The following is a 17,930-nucleotide window of genomic DNA, read 5'->3' on the forward strand; positions in this document are numbered from 1 at the left end:
CACGAATATTTCATTAAAACTCATATTAAACATTGTAAAAGAGCATTTTCACTTGATAGGATTTAATTAAAGCGTAATTCCTAAAAATATTTTTAGAGATTATTGAATATTTATATAATAGGCAATACATTTTTTACTTTCAATAACGGATTTTAAAGACAAAAAAGGGACTTCCAATGGGAGGTGCTTGCTCTCCAATACTAGCTGAAATCGTCATTAATAAATTATTATACTATATTACTGATAAAATTACCGTCCATATTGCTTTCAATTTTTAATATGTAGACGATTTATTACTTGCCTTACCATCTGAAGAGGTCAATAACTCGCTCAACGTTTTTAATTAATTTGATAAAGCCTAACCTAACCGAACCTAACTTTTACAGTAAAAGAAAAGCACGATCGTGGAGTTCCTTTCTTGGATACTGGAGTGGTCAGATGAGTAGGGTTGCCAACCGTCCTCTATCCCAGAGGACTGTCCTCTTTATGATCTCACTGTCCTTTTTTCTCTGATATATTGAAAAAGTCCTCTTTTTTACATACCAAACACAAAATTTAAAAAATGTTCGTCTATCGCCACAATGCTTTAAAATATTGTTAATCTGTGTCTTTCGCTACTCCTACTCGTTTGCACAGAAAAGAAAATGAAGAAATATTTATGTACAAGAAATATTTGTGGACGCGATAAACATATTTAACTATTTTATGTTTACTTACTGTTAGCTTATGTTTAGGAAAAAAAAAATTGTTGAACATGGTTTGTTTTATTTTAACAAATTTGAGTATAAATATATTTAAGAAAGTAGAAGAGACCACCAATCGCGTACTGTTGACATAACTTCTTGAAAGATTCTAGACATTTGAGCGAGGTTTCAAAATATGTTTCGCCTGTATCTCTTTTATAACCTCTCGGCCTCTATTGACTTTCAATCCTCTTATTGTCACTAACAATAACTTAGTGCCTAGTTCTGACATAGTGGTGGGTGAGGATGTCAAGTATGGCAAATTGCATTATATTGAGGGTCTCTCGCACATGACTTCTAATTTATTTAAAGGTCATAATATAAAAATAGCTAACTACCATTTAAGAAAACTTGGAGCTTATTACTCTATTCTGAAAGATCCTGCAGAAATCTTAGATATCTGGGTTAATGAAAGGCTTAACATTATATAATCAGTTCCTTGTGGAGACTGCACTCAATGATAGGTATTTTTTTTTCGTATAGGTCTTCTGTATATGTAGTATATTATTGTAAATAATGTAAATATCGACAACATAGCATTGTTAAGTTTTGCGCAGGAGTTAGCAAGTACTGCAAATGTTCAGGCAGCAATACGAATAACTTGACATTAAAACTTCATTAATATTGAATTGTGTCTTTTATTCTACCCCCAAACGATATTACAGACATTACAGTTGGCGACGAGGAAAAATCGAATGATTTCAGTTATAAACCGGTATCGCGAGTGCCTAGTAAGTGTCAGAATCCGTTATTTTCTGGAAGTACCGCACGTGCCTCGACTCATCGAGACAAAATGGCTTCCATGATGGGAAATGTACACGTCTTTTCTTTGCAAGATTCAGATTCGAGCATCTTTAAAGCACGATTGGGTCAGTATTTCATAGCAAAGAAAATTACTGACAAAGATATAATGAGAGGTCCTGCTGAATGCCTGTAATGAAGAAGCATACCGATTACTACATAGCCTTTGTCTTCCCAAGTCTCCGGATGAAAAGAAATATGAGGAACTAATACAAATTTGCAGCAAGCATTTTCAATCAACCATTAGTCCTTTTGCTGCACGCTATAAATTTTATGGAGCAGTGAAAAATAAGGTCGAAAAGGTACAACAATGGGCGACACGAGTAAGATCGTTGGCAGCAAAAATGTGCATTTGGAGCGGAATTGGACGTGGTTTTACGAGATAAATTTATCATGGGCCTAGACGAACCAGTGATCATGCAGAAAATTTTTGACGAAAAGATGACCTGGATTTTGACAAGGTCATTAGATTAGCCAGCAGCCATGTTAAAAATCCGGTAATCCAAAATCACCTTCAAGTACCGATTAAGGAGGAAGTATTCTTCCAGCGCATGGGCAAATGAATTATTTAGTAAGTTTAGAGGGGGATTGGAGTTTACAAAAATTGATTTATCAAATGCTTATCAACAGGTTAAACTTAATTCGGAGTCAAAACTATTAATAACTCTTAGTACTCCCAAGAGTTATTTGTTATTACAGTTGAGGGTTGGAACCTTTGGTGTTACACAGCAAAATAAAAACACTAAATCACCACATTACACCACAGTTATTTGTTTATAATAGACTTCCATTTGGCATTGCAAATGCTCCTGCTATTTTTCAGGGCATTATGGAAAAAATATTGTCAGGCATAGAATGGGTGGCTTATTTTATTGATGACATTTTAATAACAGGAAAAACTAGAGAAAAGCACATAAATAGAGTAAATTAGGTTTTAAAAAGACTTGAAAACAATGGGTTGACAATTTCTATAAATAAATGTGATTCTTTTAAAGAGTATGTAACTTATTTAGGGTATAAAATTGATAAACATGGGTTACATCATGTGAAGATAAAATAAAGGTCATTTTGGAAGCTCCAATTCCTCAAGATGTAAAACAAGTAAAATCATTTTTGGGGTTTGTTAATTTTTATTATAAGTTTATAAAAATTCACAGGTCTTTTACAAAGATGCAGCCGGGGGGGCATTGAAAATGATGAATAAAAAGGTAAAAATATGATTAGTGTTAATATGAGTGTATTACATACATATGTTTAAATAACGAACTTAAAAAAGACAACAGATTTACAGATTCACTGAAAAAGTAGTAATGTTAAAATTAAATAAAACATTCTCAATAATAATTATGCGATCGCACCTATCCGTACAACAAGCTAGCAAAAAAACTTTGAAAAAAACAAAATAACATACAAAACATCAGGTTAACATGATGACAGATCATGATCAATGACAGATAAAGAATTCTTACGGAAACTTACACTTTACGATATAATTTTTTAACTGTCAAAGGCAAACCCCATTTAAACACAAAACTTTTTAATACCTACTACTGTATCTAAAAGACTTTTTTTTAAATTACTAAATTCTTAGCCACGCTTCTGTTTTTCTTGGCTGTTGTGCGTCACGTCACAGATTAACAGGCCCACGTTTGCACCACAAGGCGATGCTGCAGACCACTAGGTAGACCGGTCGTAGAAATTTATGTTATACAACTTGTAGTCGATCTACACAAATATTATGAAAAACTTTTTTCTTTTTAAAATGTGTTCAGATTTTGTAAAAGTATAAGTCAAAATCGCAAAACTTAAATTTGATATGAGTTTCTTAGTTTTTAACTAATATAGTGGCGAATTACAAAAATTCCTTTTCAATGAAAATTAATGAGTTAAATAAAATAATTTAATAAATTACTAGCTTTTTCTCGCGACTACGTTCGCGTTACACCTCGAATCGTTTATGCATTGATTTAAATGATTTTTTACTTCTTTATAGAGAGCTAGTGAGCATAGATGTTTTTTATTTTTCATCTTTTTTTTATTTATTAAGAGCACTAATACTCTCTTTATTGGTTATTTTTTATTCTTTGAAAGATAATTGAGGAAGATATATTTCGTTATGATGTCACTAAATAAACCCTTGTATAAAATTTTATACTGTCTGGTTTATAATGTTATAGTATTGCATTTTCGTACAGCAAACTTTCATTCCCTATTCTACTCCCTAAGGGTATAAATTTCATAAATTCGCTTTACCTTTGTGCCAATTTTTTGTGTGTATAATCCAGAGGTCACCAAGTTTTATATAAATTTTTTACTAACATTACCCATTTGGTTGATGAATTTCAAAAATTTCTTCTAATTTTTTTTGTAGGATTTCATTCTTCTAGACCAAATAGTAAGGAATTTTCATACAACAAACTGTTCCGAGATAATTTTACTCTCTAAGAGGATGAATTTCCTAAAATCGCTTTGTGTAGCTAATTCACTAATGTCGTTTAAACGAACCTTTGTGCTAATATTTATGTATCTAAAGCTGGCGGCATGAACTCACTCTAAAATATCTAAAAACTTAATATTGACTTAATATATAATCTAACTGACACACCATTGACAATCACAAATAATTTATTTCTGGAGGTATTGTGTGTAGGTGTTTTTCAGGTATGTTTTAGTATTTAGTCGTTTTACACAAAGAAATAGCCATTAAGTACTATAAAAATACTTCATAACAAATCTACACATATATACCTTTCAGTTAAAAAAAGAATCATCAAGATTGGTAAAGCGGTTTCGGCGGGATGGATGCAACAAAAAAACCCTTTGAGCTTTTATATATGTATGGATTGTGGGGCATATATATGAAATTTTGGTATTTAATTTGTATTTTTGGCATTACTTTGGCATTATTATACAGACATTTGTCAGCGGTTTACTCCTTGTAGATAATCAAAAAGTTTTTTGATAAAATTTGCTTTTTATGTCAGATCATTTCTATGAAAAATTACATTAGATTTTTATTAAAGACGCTGGGTAATTAAAACATTGACTAATAAAGCTTGTCCACTTTAAATAAGGGGTCAAGAAATATCCTACTTGGAGTGTTTGGGTTAAGGAGTGTATAATAAATTAATCGTTGTTTTATAATAAAAACCATAAAACATTTATTTGTGAGTAAAATAATGCAATGGTTGGATATCTCTCCTTTATAATTGGGTGACTAAAAATACACTAAAATAATTAGAAAAAAAAATCTTGTACTTATTTAGTAATTACGTCAATATTAATTAATTGACTTTCTAGTCTATTTTATTTTATGTACAAATATATTATTAAATTTTAAGCATTAAGTAATAAAACACTTTGTGGGGCCCTCTTATATCGTAAGAGGTTACGAAATATACTCCTGGTTACACCCCTTACAGAAAACAGTGTAAGTGGTGTAAATAAATTGTATAATCACTGTTTTTTATAATAAAAACTATAAAATATTTCTTATTTGTGAGATTAAAAAAACAAAACAATGCATTGGTTAAAATAAGTACATTCAATACATATGTATGTGTTATAACATAATATAGCGATTACTATTATACTAATATTATTAAAATAATATGTGTGTAACATATTTCTTTAACGAATTAACCTGTAACAGGCATTTATATGCCCAGTATATTTTTGTTTAACAAACCAATCAGGAAAAATCCAAAACCTGCCGTTATAGGAGGTATAAGATGATTAAACTTATATAATGACAACTACTTATCGGATAACAAATTAATTACTACTGTCAGCTAGTTCAGCTACTAGGTAGAATATACCTAGAGTACCTACACCTACCTATGATGTAGGTAGATTAAAGCTTATTTTGACGTTACCTCTCACTTCGGTGTCACAAGCTAAATTTTTCAGGGATGGAATGATACAGTACAGTACATGATATGGGGACCCTTATTCCGAAAGTAGTACAAAATTAGACCGGGTAAAAGGGCACTATCATCAAAAATCGATATATTAATACCACCGTATAGAGAAAACAAATACTTATTTTTTGATCCAGTACACAATAAAGTCTTCGTAGGGAGTAATTTTTGATAATTATTTACAAAAAAACATTTCCATTAGCGCTTATGACCAAAAAAAACTTTAAACCTGCATAATCATTTCAATCATGCGAAAATTTGGTTTAAAATAGATTTTTTTAATATAACTTTCATTTAACGAAAACAGAAGGCCTAAATGAAAAAAAAGAAACAATTTAAAAGTTTCGCTTATGTCTTGACAAGGTATCAAAGCAAACCCCTTATTTTTTGCTTTTAAACTAATAAAGATATATCAATAAACAATTAGCGATGTAATGGTTTTTGCGCGCGCTGGCCGACTGCCGCCGCTGCGCCGAGATTTCCTATACCCTTGTATATATGACGTCATGATGTGGCAAATGTAGCATTTTAATTCGATTTGGGCTCCCTTATATAGGATAACAGAAACATTTTCAATGTTAAAAATGCTTCCATTCTTTTGCAACCTTTAAATAATTTGTTAAAGAAAAATGTAAAATTTTATTGGTGTAAAAATTGTCAAGTCTTTTAATAAAGTAAAAAGGGTGTTATCTTTTTCTCCAGTGTTAGTGCACTGTGATCCAACCCTACCTCTAATTTTAACAGTAGACAGTTCTTTTTTTGGCATAGGAGCTGTAATTTTTCATCGTTATGCTGATAACGATGAAAGACCAATTGCTTTTGCTTCACAAACTTTAACTAAAGCCCAACAAAACTACTCACAAGTAGAAAAAGAAGGTTTAGCCATATTTGTGGGTGTTAAAACATTTTTCCAATATCTTTACGGGCGTAAATTTACAATAAGAACTGATTCTAAATGTTTATTAACTATTTTTGGAGGGAAAAAGGGTTTGCTAATTTTAGCAGCACATAGACTGCAAAGGTGGGCCTTATTTCTATCCACTTATAGTTATGATATTGAATATGTTAAGTCAGAAAACAATCCAGCTGATTTTATTTCAAGATTGCCATTAGATCAAGTAGTAAATGAAAATAATTGTGATAATCCTTGTTTAAATTTTATTGTGTCAAATAATGATTTACCTATAAATTGGGAAAATATTTCAAAAGAATCCAAAAATGATTCAGAAATTCAGGATTTGTAAATTTGTAAGATTGGGTTGGCGAAAATCCTTAAAATCGCATTTAAAGCCATATCTTAAATTTAAAACTGTGTTTCAATTAACGATGATTGTTTGGTGCTGGGTCACAAAATTGTCATGCCAGAGCGTCTTAGAGCTAAGTTTTTGACTATTTTCATGCAACGCATTTGGGCATGGTTAAGTGCAAAAATTTGGCTCGGTCCTATGTTTTATGGTGGCCTAACATAAATGCAGATATTGAACAATTGATTAAAAGTTGTAAATATTGTATAAATACTCAGAGTTTACCTCCTAAGTTTCCTTTAAAAAATTGGGAATTTCCTTCTAACCCTTAGCACAGAATTCATATAGATTATGCTAGGCCTATTTTTCAAAAATTTTATATTTTGGTATTGGTAGATTCGTATAGTAAGTGGGTTGAAGCCATTATAACAACTAATACGTCATTGTCCAATACTATAAATATATTAAGAGAAATTTTTGCTCGTTTTGGATTGCCTAATAGTTTAGTCAATATAGATAATGCAACATATTTTAAATCTGAGGAATTTCAAACATTTTTAAGCAAAAATTGTATATACTTTAAAGAAATACCTTCATTTCACCCTGAGTCCAATGGACAGGCTGAAAATTCAGTTAGGACAGTTAAAAATGCAATTTTAAAAGTAATAAATTTAAAAGTTTTAAATATGATTTTAAATAATTTTTTGCTATCTTTTCGAATAACTCCCCATTGTAGAACAGGGGTGTCACCTGCTAAATCACTTGTTAAATAGGAATCCTAGATCATTGTTAGATTTTGTACATAAAAATAAGAATGAGAATGTTGTAAATAACGATTGTAATATACAAGAAAAGGTTATTAGAGGAGAAGAAAGGCAAGTTAAAAATTATGGTAGGAGGAGAGTATAATTTGGGTGAAATCGTAGCAGTTAGGGATTATAGGGATAGTAATAAGCCTAGTTAGATTAAGGGTATTGTTAAGAAAAAACTGGTTTAAGTACTTCTTTGTAAATATACCATCTTTGAAAAAAACGTGGCGTAGACATATAAATGAAATTATAGATTATAATTTTTCAATGGAAATTTTGATCAGGCTGAGAATATAAAAATAATTAATTTAACTCAAATGAACTGACCTGATAAAAATTTTACAGAGGGTGATTGTGAAGTGAGAAGAAGTAGAAGAAATCTAAATAAAAATATTGTGTACGAATGATGTAATATTAATTTAGAAAAAAAAATAAATGTCTGGTTATAATGTTTTTTTTGATAAATTTAAACACTTTTTAATTTTAAGTTTTATATTGTAAGGGGGAAAAGTGTAGTATATTATTGTAAATAATGTAAATATCGACAACATAGCATTAGTAGTATAGAGGGCGGGGTTCTGTGACACTCGATGGCCTGTCCATCCTTATCAAACCACTCTTCAGCTGTCTTGAGCGAAGAGTTTGGTTCTTCAGCATTGACCTTGGATTTACCAACTAAACCAAACCAAACCAAACCAAACCACTCTTCAGCTGTCTTGAGCGAAGAGTTTGGTTCTTCAGCATTGACCTTGGATTTACCAGAGGCTGTTGAAATCGTATTTGGTGTGGTTTAAGGCGAGAGAGAGAGAGAGATAGAGCGCGCGAGAGTGAGAGTGAGTGTTAGTGTGTGTGAGAGAGAGAGAGAGAGACAGATAAGTATGTATGACATAAGATTTGGGGAATTTTGTTTCGACAAGCCTAGTCTCGCCTAGTGTGATCTGTAGAAGATTTTTTTTTCTTGGCAATTTATTTTTTTTAATATTTCTGTTTATTATGTTGAGATGGGTGTTTAGGAAGGAAAAATAAAACAAATTAGATTGGAAATCAAAATATATTTTTTTTATCTAAGATATTACATATTTACATTATAAATATGAAAATTAAAAATGTCCCGGTATGTTTCTTTCATGTTCAGCTTGACGATAATCAATGCTTTCCTTCACTTTAATTTTCATATATTCGGGTATATCAGTTTTTTCTATCAGCCTTTTCAAATCAGTGCCTGTTAATTGGCCAGAATTATTAAATGCTGATAGTAGTCTACCACATTCATAATTGAATGCTGGGCATCTTTTAAATTCACGCCATTTGCGAATCTCATCGGACAAGACTTGTGGAATATCTGTTTTTACCATTCTGATGATACTACACTACTTGATAGGCTGACACTACTCTACCAATTTCTAAATATAGCATAGGAACTCCTTTACAAGAGCACTTCTTACGCTCGAAGTCGGATTCTTCTTGTGGAATACTTGTTTTGACCATAGTGTTTTGCTTATATAGGTTGAACCAAAACAATACAATCTTTATATTGTATAGATAAAAGGATTTTAGAACGGGAGAGGGGATAATTGTTATCATTAGGCTATATAAGTGTAAGGTTTGCAGTGTATTTTTTAGTTAATGCTGATATTGTAAAGAGAGAGAGACTGAATTGAAGAACAGAAAAAAAAAATATTTGCAAGAGGTTTGCCTATTGTTATTGTTGCTGTTGTTAATTTGACAACTTTAGTACTGTTAGAACCAGAAGGTGGTGGTGGTGCTGCTGCTGCTGCTGCTGCTGTTGCTGCTGATAAATGTATAAGAAATTTTAAAGTTGGAAACGAAGATATATGTGTTGCAGAAAATGGAACATTTTATTTATTTGAGCGATATGAAGATAAAGTTGTATTACAAGAGTATCCAGCTTTCTATTCGGATAGGAAAATTGCTTTCAATACACCTATTGAAAATTCGAATGGAGGTTATATAGGTCAGGTTATAGGAGAATACCAAAATTATTATCCAATTACTCAACGAGAATTTAATGAAATGTACTGTGGCAGATTCAGTTTGGCTGATTTAGTTAGATCGACCTATACTTTTCCAACAAAGAGAATTTAAATCGGTTGATGATTTTAATGCAAACATTACCCTACCATTGAATCCATTTTGTTTTATCTACATGTAATTCCACACCACCACCACCACCACCACCACCACTACAAATACCAACAATTTACAGAGGGACATTTTCTTAACATATATATTGGGGGACATTTCTTTTATCAAATTATTAAGAAGATTGAACAGATAGAATAATGTATATAACATATATCTGCTCTGGATGCTGGAGAGTAACACAGCATATAGAGTTTATTCCCTTGTCGGGATTTGGATGAAGGATACGGAAATCAAGGATGCTGTATTGTGAAAATTGCACACGTTACACTTTTTGGTTAATAATCGAAGAATAGGAAAAAAATGGAATTAAATAAAGTTACATTCGTTTGTATTTACTGTAATTGTAAAGTTACAAAACTTAGAAACAAACCTAAAATGTTAAAATGTTGTAATCATTGTTTTGTTTATTTTGTATGTGGTGTAAATAGTTTAAGAGGAATGCTTGAAGAATGTGTAGGTAGTAAATAAAAATACTATTACTCATAAAATATGTTTTATTTATGCAATATTATCCTTAGATATCCAGCTATTATGCTTATTATCAAACCCTAACCATTTTACAAAAACTTTATTTCCTTTGCGTTTCAACACTTTTTCAACTAGATAAATGTCTGAATATTTCACTTTTTGCAGCTGAAGTTCATAAAATCCACCTTTAATATCCTGACCATTTACATCTTTCAATAAATATGTTACTGGATTTGTGAGTTGTACTTTATTTATGGTAAATATTTCAGTTGACCAATTTGGTTTATACTGTTTATCAAATGCTCCTCGAAACTTTGATATGCGTACATATTCACCCACTTGATATTTAGGTTTAAACGTAATTTTAATAGAATTGAAAGCTGTTTTTAAAAGAAGTTTTTCATGTTTTTCCGTTACTTCTGCTGGTTTCATTCCAATTGTTCTATGTTTTTTATTGTTATAAGTGTCCACAACGTTTTTCAAAACATCTAACCATTTGTAGGTCCCCTGCATATTAAACTCTTTCCACATCATGCCTTTTAATGTTCTATTAACTCGTTCAAAAATTGAAGCCTTTTTTTCACTATATACCACATAGTGGACAACTTTATATTTCTGCATTAACTTTTGCACTTCTTTACCAGTAAATTCACCGCCTGAATCAGTACACAGAAGAATTGGCGTTTGAATTTTGAAAACATTTTCAAGATTTTCAGCTACTTCTTTTGCTGTTTTTGATTTTAAGGGAAATGTCCAGACATACTTGGAGAAACAGTTGATTACCACTAAAATATATTTATATCCTCTATTTTCGTTTTCGTATTCCTTCATGTCCACTAAATCAGCTTGCATTAAATCTAATAGAGATTTTATAATAACTTTTCTACGCTTAAAATTAACTCGTGCTGGTTTATGAATTTCATTAACAATTTGTCTTTTTGCTTCAGTAGCAAACATTTTTTTTATTCAATAATATTCGCTTCTCGTAGTTCTTCAATGATGGAAACAATTTCGTTCCTGTGACCCGTATTGCCAGCCGTCTCAGAAGAAAGTAACAATTGTAATCTTTCTACCAGCTCATTTGGGTCATCCGAGTAAACGTAATCGATAGAATTATTTGAAACTACTTTACTCATTCCACTTCCTTTTTTATATCATCCTTATCATTATCATCATCATCATCATCATTATATTCATATTCGCTTGTTAAAAGAGGTTCTATAATTTTATTAAATTTCTTATTATTACTAGTAATCATTTGAGAATTTGGTTTAAAATGTTTCTTAATAGCATGTGTTTTAAATAGAATTTGAGCATAATTTCTAGCATCTTCACTGCTGTAAACTTACATTTTGATTAAAAAGTAAACCATAAAGTCCTTGAGTCCCTTTGATTTTTTTCCCCGCGATAACTAAATCAGGCCCATCAAAATAGATTCTTTTACTGCCAATTGAAAACTTTTCAATGTCTCTATCATATTTAACTCGAAATTTTCCATCAGATTTCTCACTGTTTGGATCGTTTACAAATTTTTTTATATATTTTAGTGGTAATGAATGATACTGATCATAATAGTTGGTTAACGATCTGTCTCTTATTGTTTTATTTAATTCTTTTTCATATTTCTGTTGCTTTTGAATCTCATCTTCATCCATTTCCTGTTCAATATTATTAACAATTAATTTACGCAAGTTGTACGGTTGCTGCCGCTGCTGCTGCTGCTGCACCCTCTCTGAAAAATTTAGTTTTCTCTTCTGCATGCGTGGTACACTTATAGATATAGCATTTCCTGGTACTACTGCTACTCCTCTTGGGGTATTTTGTATGGGGGTTGAAGATATAGTTGGAATTGGTTCAGATACTATGGATTTTCCTTCATCATAATCATAACCATCATCATCATAATCATCAACAGACACTTCGCTGGAATAATCTTCACTTTCTTGTCTATCAATCTTCCTCTTCTTCTTCTTCACATTTTCCTGTTTAACATCTACATGTGCAAATGGAGTCTGTTGCTGTTGTTGATGATGATGATGATGCTGCACTAGCCCCTTAGTTGCACTAGGTTCCAATTTATTTTCAATTTGTTGTAGATGCTTAGTTATTGGTTGAAATAGATTCTCATGCACTGTTTGTCCATGTTTCAATATATTTAATTTTTTTAATTTTCCTTCTCTTGTTAATTAACTTTTGCTTAATAGCTTTTCCTTGTGTAGCAGCAGGAGTAGGAGGAGAAGACATCGTTTCTAGGCAATGTTTTGTATGGAAATAATGTTTAGAGCTAATTTAAACGTATATATAACTATCGAAACAATATCGATAACGACCACCATTGACACTGTTATCCTTGAAAATAGACAGAAAACCATAAGGCTTCCTCCAACAGTAGCAACATAAATGTTTAAAATTTTCAAAAGTCATGTCACTACCAACATGATCTGTATATACATGCTTAAGGTTCAAGTCATCTTTGAAAATAATCAATACATTAGCATTTTTTGAAAATAATCAATACATTAGCATTATCTCGTATCAAGTGTTTTGGTATTTTTGTGTATGTTTGACACAAGTAAAAACAATCAATGTTGTTATGCCTTCCCATACTGAAGTATTCTCGCATAATATTTTGATTATCACAGGCCACATCATCGAAAATAAAAACAGAATTTGGTTTTGCTTCAGAAGGTGCTATTATGTTTGCGCTGCTACAGTAAGCATAATATCCAATTCCTTTGATTGGCTTCAATAGACCCTCCAAGTACACATATTTAGGTTGATAAAGCGATTTGGAGTAGAGGTAAACATTTTGAAATTTCAAACCATTGGGATGTTCTAAAAGACTAATCATTATGTTGGTTTTACCACAGTTGGACGGTCCCGTTATAACACATCTCATAGTTGACGGTAATAAAATACTGTGCTTAAGTTGTTTGTTGGTAGTAGCATCATGATTATCAACTTTTAAAGTTGTCTTTTGTTTAACAACCTTCTTCATAGTTATAAAACTGTCAGATAAATGAATATAAAAATTGTAGATAGTATAATTTATACTTAGTATTAGATTGGAAAGCAATCATGAAATATTACATAAATAAGCAGCTTGAGCAGCAGCAGCGGCAGCAGCAGCAGCAGCAGCAACAGCAAAAGAATCATATAGGAAATGGACTTTTAAACTCTGTAATAAACAATTTACCATTTGAGTTACACTTACCAGGATACAATTATTGTGGGCCAGGTACCAAATTGAACGAACGTTTAGAACGCGGTGACAAAGGTATTAATATGTTAGATGAGGCATGTAAGGAACATGATATAGCCTATTCAAACAAAAAATATTTACCTAATCGTCATCAAGCCGATAGATTGTTACTGAAAAAAGCCCTAAGTAGAGTCATGTCAAGTGATGCTGCGTGGAAGGAAAAATTAGCGGTTTTAGGTGTTTCCACCGCAATGCACACAAAGTTAAAGTTTGGCATTGGAATCAATAAATTAGAAGACACAAATGAAAAGAGTTTATTCGAGTCTCAGCATCAACGACGACAAACGCTAAATATAATTGAACAAAGTATAAAATATATGCAAGGTTATTTGAAAAAGATGGAATTATTGAAAGATCAAGGTCTTCTTCGTCGTCGTCGTCAAAGTCTGAATAAGCTAAGAAAAACCAAGGGAAAAGTCTACAACGACGACTACGACGACGACGACGATGAGGCTGTGAACAAGCAGCAAAAACGTAAAAATTGTTCAAAAAAGACTAGCTTACCAAAAACAACTGCCACCACCACCATCACCACTACAACCCCGCTGAGAAAATTGAACAAAAATAAAAAACAAAGACTTGTAAAATCTCTTCAAGATGATGATTATGATGATGATGAGGATATACAATGTAAGCAACATATTGAAAATGTGAAAAAAAAATAATAAAACGACTAAAAGCGAGAAGATGATGAAGAAGAAGAAGAAGGTTATCAAAAATGATCAACAGTTGATAAAATCAATGAAAAGGGGTACAAAACGCAAGTTGGAAAGCAACAACGATGACAACGACGACGACAAGGCATTTGATGGCAATTTGGGTTTTAAACATAAAATTGTCAATGAAATAGAAAACAATTTATTATCATCATCATCATCAGCACAACCACCACCACCACCACCACAATCAATACATGACCAAAAGACGTTTAAATGATGAGTTTTCTACTAATTGTAGTAAAAGAGTTAAAACATGTTTGAAACGGTCACATGACGATAATGATGATGATGATGACGATGACATTGATGATCGTTCTTTAAAAAAAGTCAAGTATATTTAAATTACAACAAATGTATAATTAGATTAATCGAAGCAGCGAGACGGCAAAGAGAACAACAACAAAGAAAGCTAACTGTACGAAACCAAAACAAATATGTAGAAAAGGCAAAGCAGCAAAACTGCGGCAAAAATCATTTCAATCGGTAACGAGAGCAATTAAAGGGGCTATACTGGAAAAACAACCAAAGTCTCTTGAAAATGCTTTAAAAATAGGATTAAAAACAGCAAGGACTAGTGGAGGAGGAGGAGGAGGAGGAGGAACCATCAAAACCCCTCGCGTTATAAAAATCCCAAAAACTGGAGGTATTTTACCATTAATACCTATTTTTGCTGGTCTAAGTGCATTAGGTGCCCTCAGTGGTGGAATAGCAAATGTTGTAAAAGCTGTAAAGGAAACAATGGCTGCAAAAGAACAACTCAATGAAGCCCAACGTCACAACAAAACCATTGAAGCTATTGCAATGGGCAAAGGAATGTATTTAAAACCATACAAGACTGGATTAGGGCTTTTTTACACCAAGGTTTCAAATCAAAAAAACAACCCTAACATTACCTAAACATGCTCTTAACAATTTCGAATTGACAGTGTTTGCTCGGAAGATGAAAGTTCCATATTTTCGAGGTGTATTTATGAAAGACTGTTTGCCGCGAAAAATTCGAAAATTTGAATCGGGAATAGTTAATCTCGACAATATGTCAGGACCTGGAACTCATTGGACTGCTTATAAGAAGAATATAAAAAATGTTTATTATTTTGATAGTTATGGTAATTTAACGCCACCATTAGAACTTAAAAAGTACTTTAATTCTAACGGATCCTGTAGCATATTTTACAATCATACATCTTATCAAACTTATAATACTGTAAATTGTGGTCATTTGTGTTTAAATTTCTTAATAAATAGCAATATTTAAAAATTATGTTTTATTATCCATTCAACTTTCCACAATGTCGTACACGTTTACTCTATCAGGCAGAGAATCAATACTTTCGACAACGATATATCCCCCTACCGTTCTCGATGAGAGTGAAGAATACGTTTTGGGGCTAATAAACTTTGAAAGTTACAATTCCATTCCCAATATTGATAGTTCCAACAATATTTTTTATTATGGCGATAACAAAATGGTTGTTTTGCCAGGGGTTTTGCCACTCAACATGCCAAGGGGGAGGAGAATGAACATGTGTATATTAGTATAGAGGCTGATCATAATACTTTACAGTGTCAATTAAAGTGTAATAAAACTGTTGATTTTACAAAGGAAAACTCGATTGGAAGTCTGTTGGGCTTTAACAATCAGATATTGGAGGCAAACAAGAAGTACACTTCGGAAAATCCTGTTGATATTTTCAAAGTTAATAGTATAGCAATTGAATGTAATCTTGTCACAAATTCATATAATAATGGAAAACCGGTTCATATCATCCACATGTTCTATCCTACAACCGCTCCAGGCTTTAAAATAGTTGAAAAGCCATCGAATGTAATTTATCTACCAATAAGCATGCGCTATGTTGATGAAATTATTCTTAAAATAACCGATCAAAATGGAAAGCTGGTTAATTTCAGAAACGAACTCGTAACGATACGTTTACATTTAAAGAAAAATGGTGTTTATATATAATCACAATTCATACTTACCATCTAATGAAGTACATATAAGTAGCAGACCTTTATTGAAACGGCTCAGTAGCAAACACAAGTTGAAAGAATTAATACCTACCAATCAAGAGTTTCTATTATCATTGGGATTTAAACTGAAGAAGAAGAAGCAGCAGCAACATTAAGAAATTTAGAAAATTTTGGGTAAACTTGAAACTCCGTTTCAGAACCAGTTTTAATAGTTTATGGTTATATTGTATGTGTAAGTATACCACTAAAGATGAGCTATAATATTTTAAAAGTTAATGAAAGTGTTGCACAAGATGATTCAATAGTGAGCTATCAGTATCACACTCACCAACCCTATTCATCTACAACCTTGAACAACAACGATGAAATTAGAATCCCAATACAAACCCAAGATCTGTATACTCTACCTAGTCAAAGTTACCTCTATATTGAAGGAAAATTAACACAATCTGACAACACAGCAAGTGCTGATGTACAATTTGTGAATAATGGTGTTGCTTTTCTGTTTGATGAAATTCGTTATGAAATGGGTGGAGTGATTGTTGATAGAGTTAGAAATCCTGGAGTTACATCAACTATGAAAGGATATATTTCATTTACTCCTACAGAGGCTAACGGATTACATAACGCTGGATGGCATGATACGAAGAATCCATCATTAATCGATAGTAATGGAAATTTTAATGTCTGTATACCATTGAAAATGTTGATGGGTTTTGCTGAAGACTATCATAAAATTGTAATGAATGTAAAACAAGAACTAGTTCTCATACGAAGCAATTCTGATTTGAATGCAATTCAATCGTCAAATCTAAGGACACTACCTATAAGGTCACTTTGAATAAAGTGTTGTGGAAAATGCCCCATATATCAGTTAATGATAGTCAAAAGTTACGATTACTAAAAAATTTTGAAAACAATAGAGATTTACCGATTGCCTTTAGGAGTTGGGAACTGCATGAATATCCAGAATTGCAACAAACTAAAAACCATACATGGGCTGTTAAATCGAGCAATCAGTTGGAAAAGCCTCGTTATATTATTATTGGATTTCATACAGATGTAAAAAATAATATAGCAAAAAATATGAGTCGATTTCAGCACTGTAACTTGATCAATTTAAAAGTATATTTAAACTCAGAAGTATATCCTTATGACAACTTAAACTTGGATTTCACTAATAGATATGCAGTCCTATATGAAATGTACACTCAGTTCCAAAAATCATACTACTATAAACCGTTTAGTGAACCAACCTACTATCCCATTCATTTCAAGAACAATGCCCCTCTAGTGGTCATTGATTGTTCACGACAAGGAAAGGATATTTTAAAGGGTGGTGCAGTCGATATTCGTATCGAATTTGAAACAGGCGAGTCAACACCTGCCAAGACTACTGCCTATTGTCTAATTTTACATGATAAATTAGTTAAGTACAACCCACTAACCAGTACTATAAGAGTACTCTAAAAAGCAAAAATACTCGTAGTCGCTCGTAGTCGGTCCAAGCAAACAGACCATCAGCAAAATGTTTATTATTGATGTACAAGGCTTTCAGTATGGACCGGGAAATTTTATTTGCAAGGAATTTGCAATAGTCAACGTTAACAACAACGGAAATTTGGCTGCACATAAATTTATAAGTTATCCATTTGAATTGAACCAATACAATTCAAAAGTGAAAAATCATATGAAATGGGTAACTTCCAATTTACATGGCTTAGAATTTGATGCTTTACATGAAGAAGAAGGAAAATATTTACCATATGAAGATATTTCAAGATTTATTAAAAAATATGTGTGTTCAGAAGTTGTTGCTGTTAA

Source organism: Sitophilus oryzae, unplaced genomic scaffold, assembly GCF_002938485.1.
Source record: "Sitophilus oryzae breed Bouriz unplaced genomic scaffold, Soryzae_2.0 scaffold_1931_pilon_pilon, whole genome shotgun sequence".
Lineage (NCBI taxonomy): Eukaryota > Metazoa > Arthropoda > Insecta > Coleoptera > Curculionidae > Sitophilus > Sitophilus oryzae.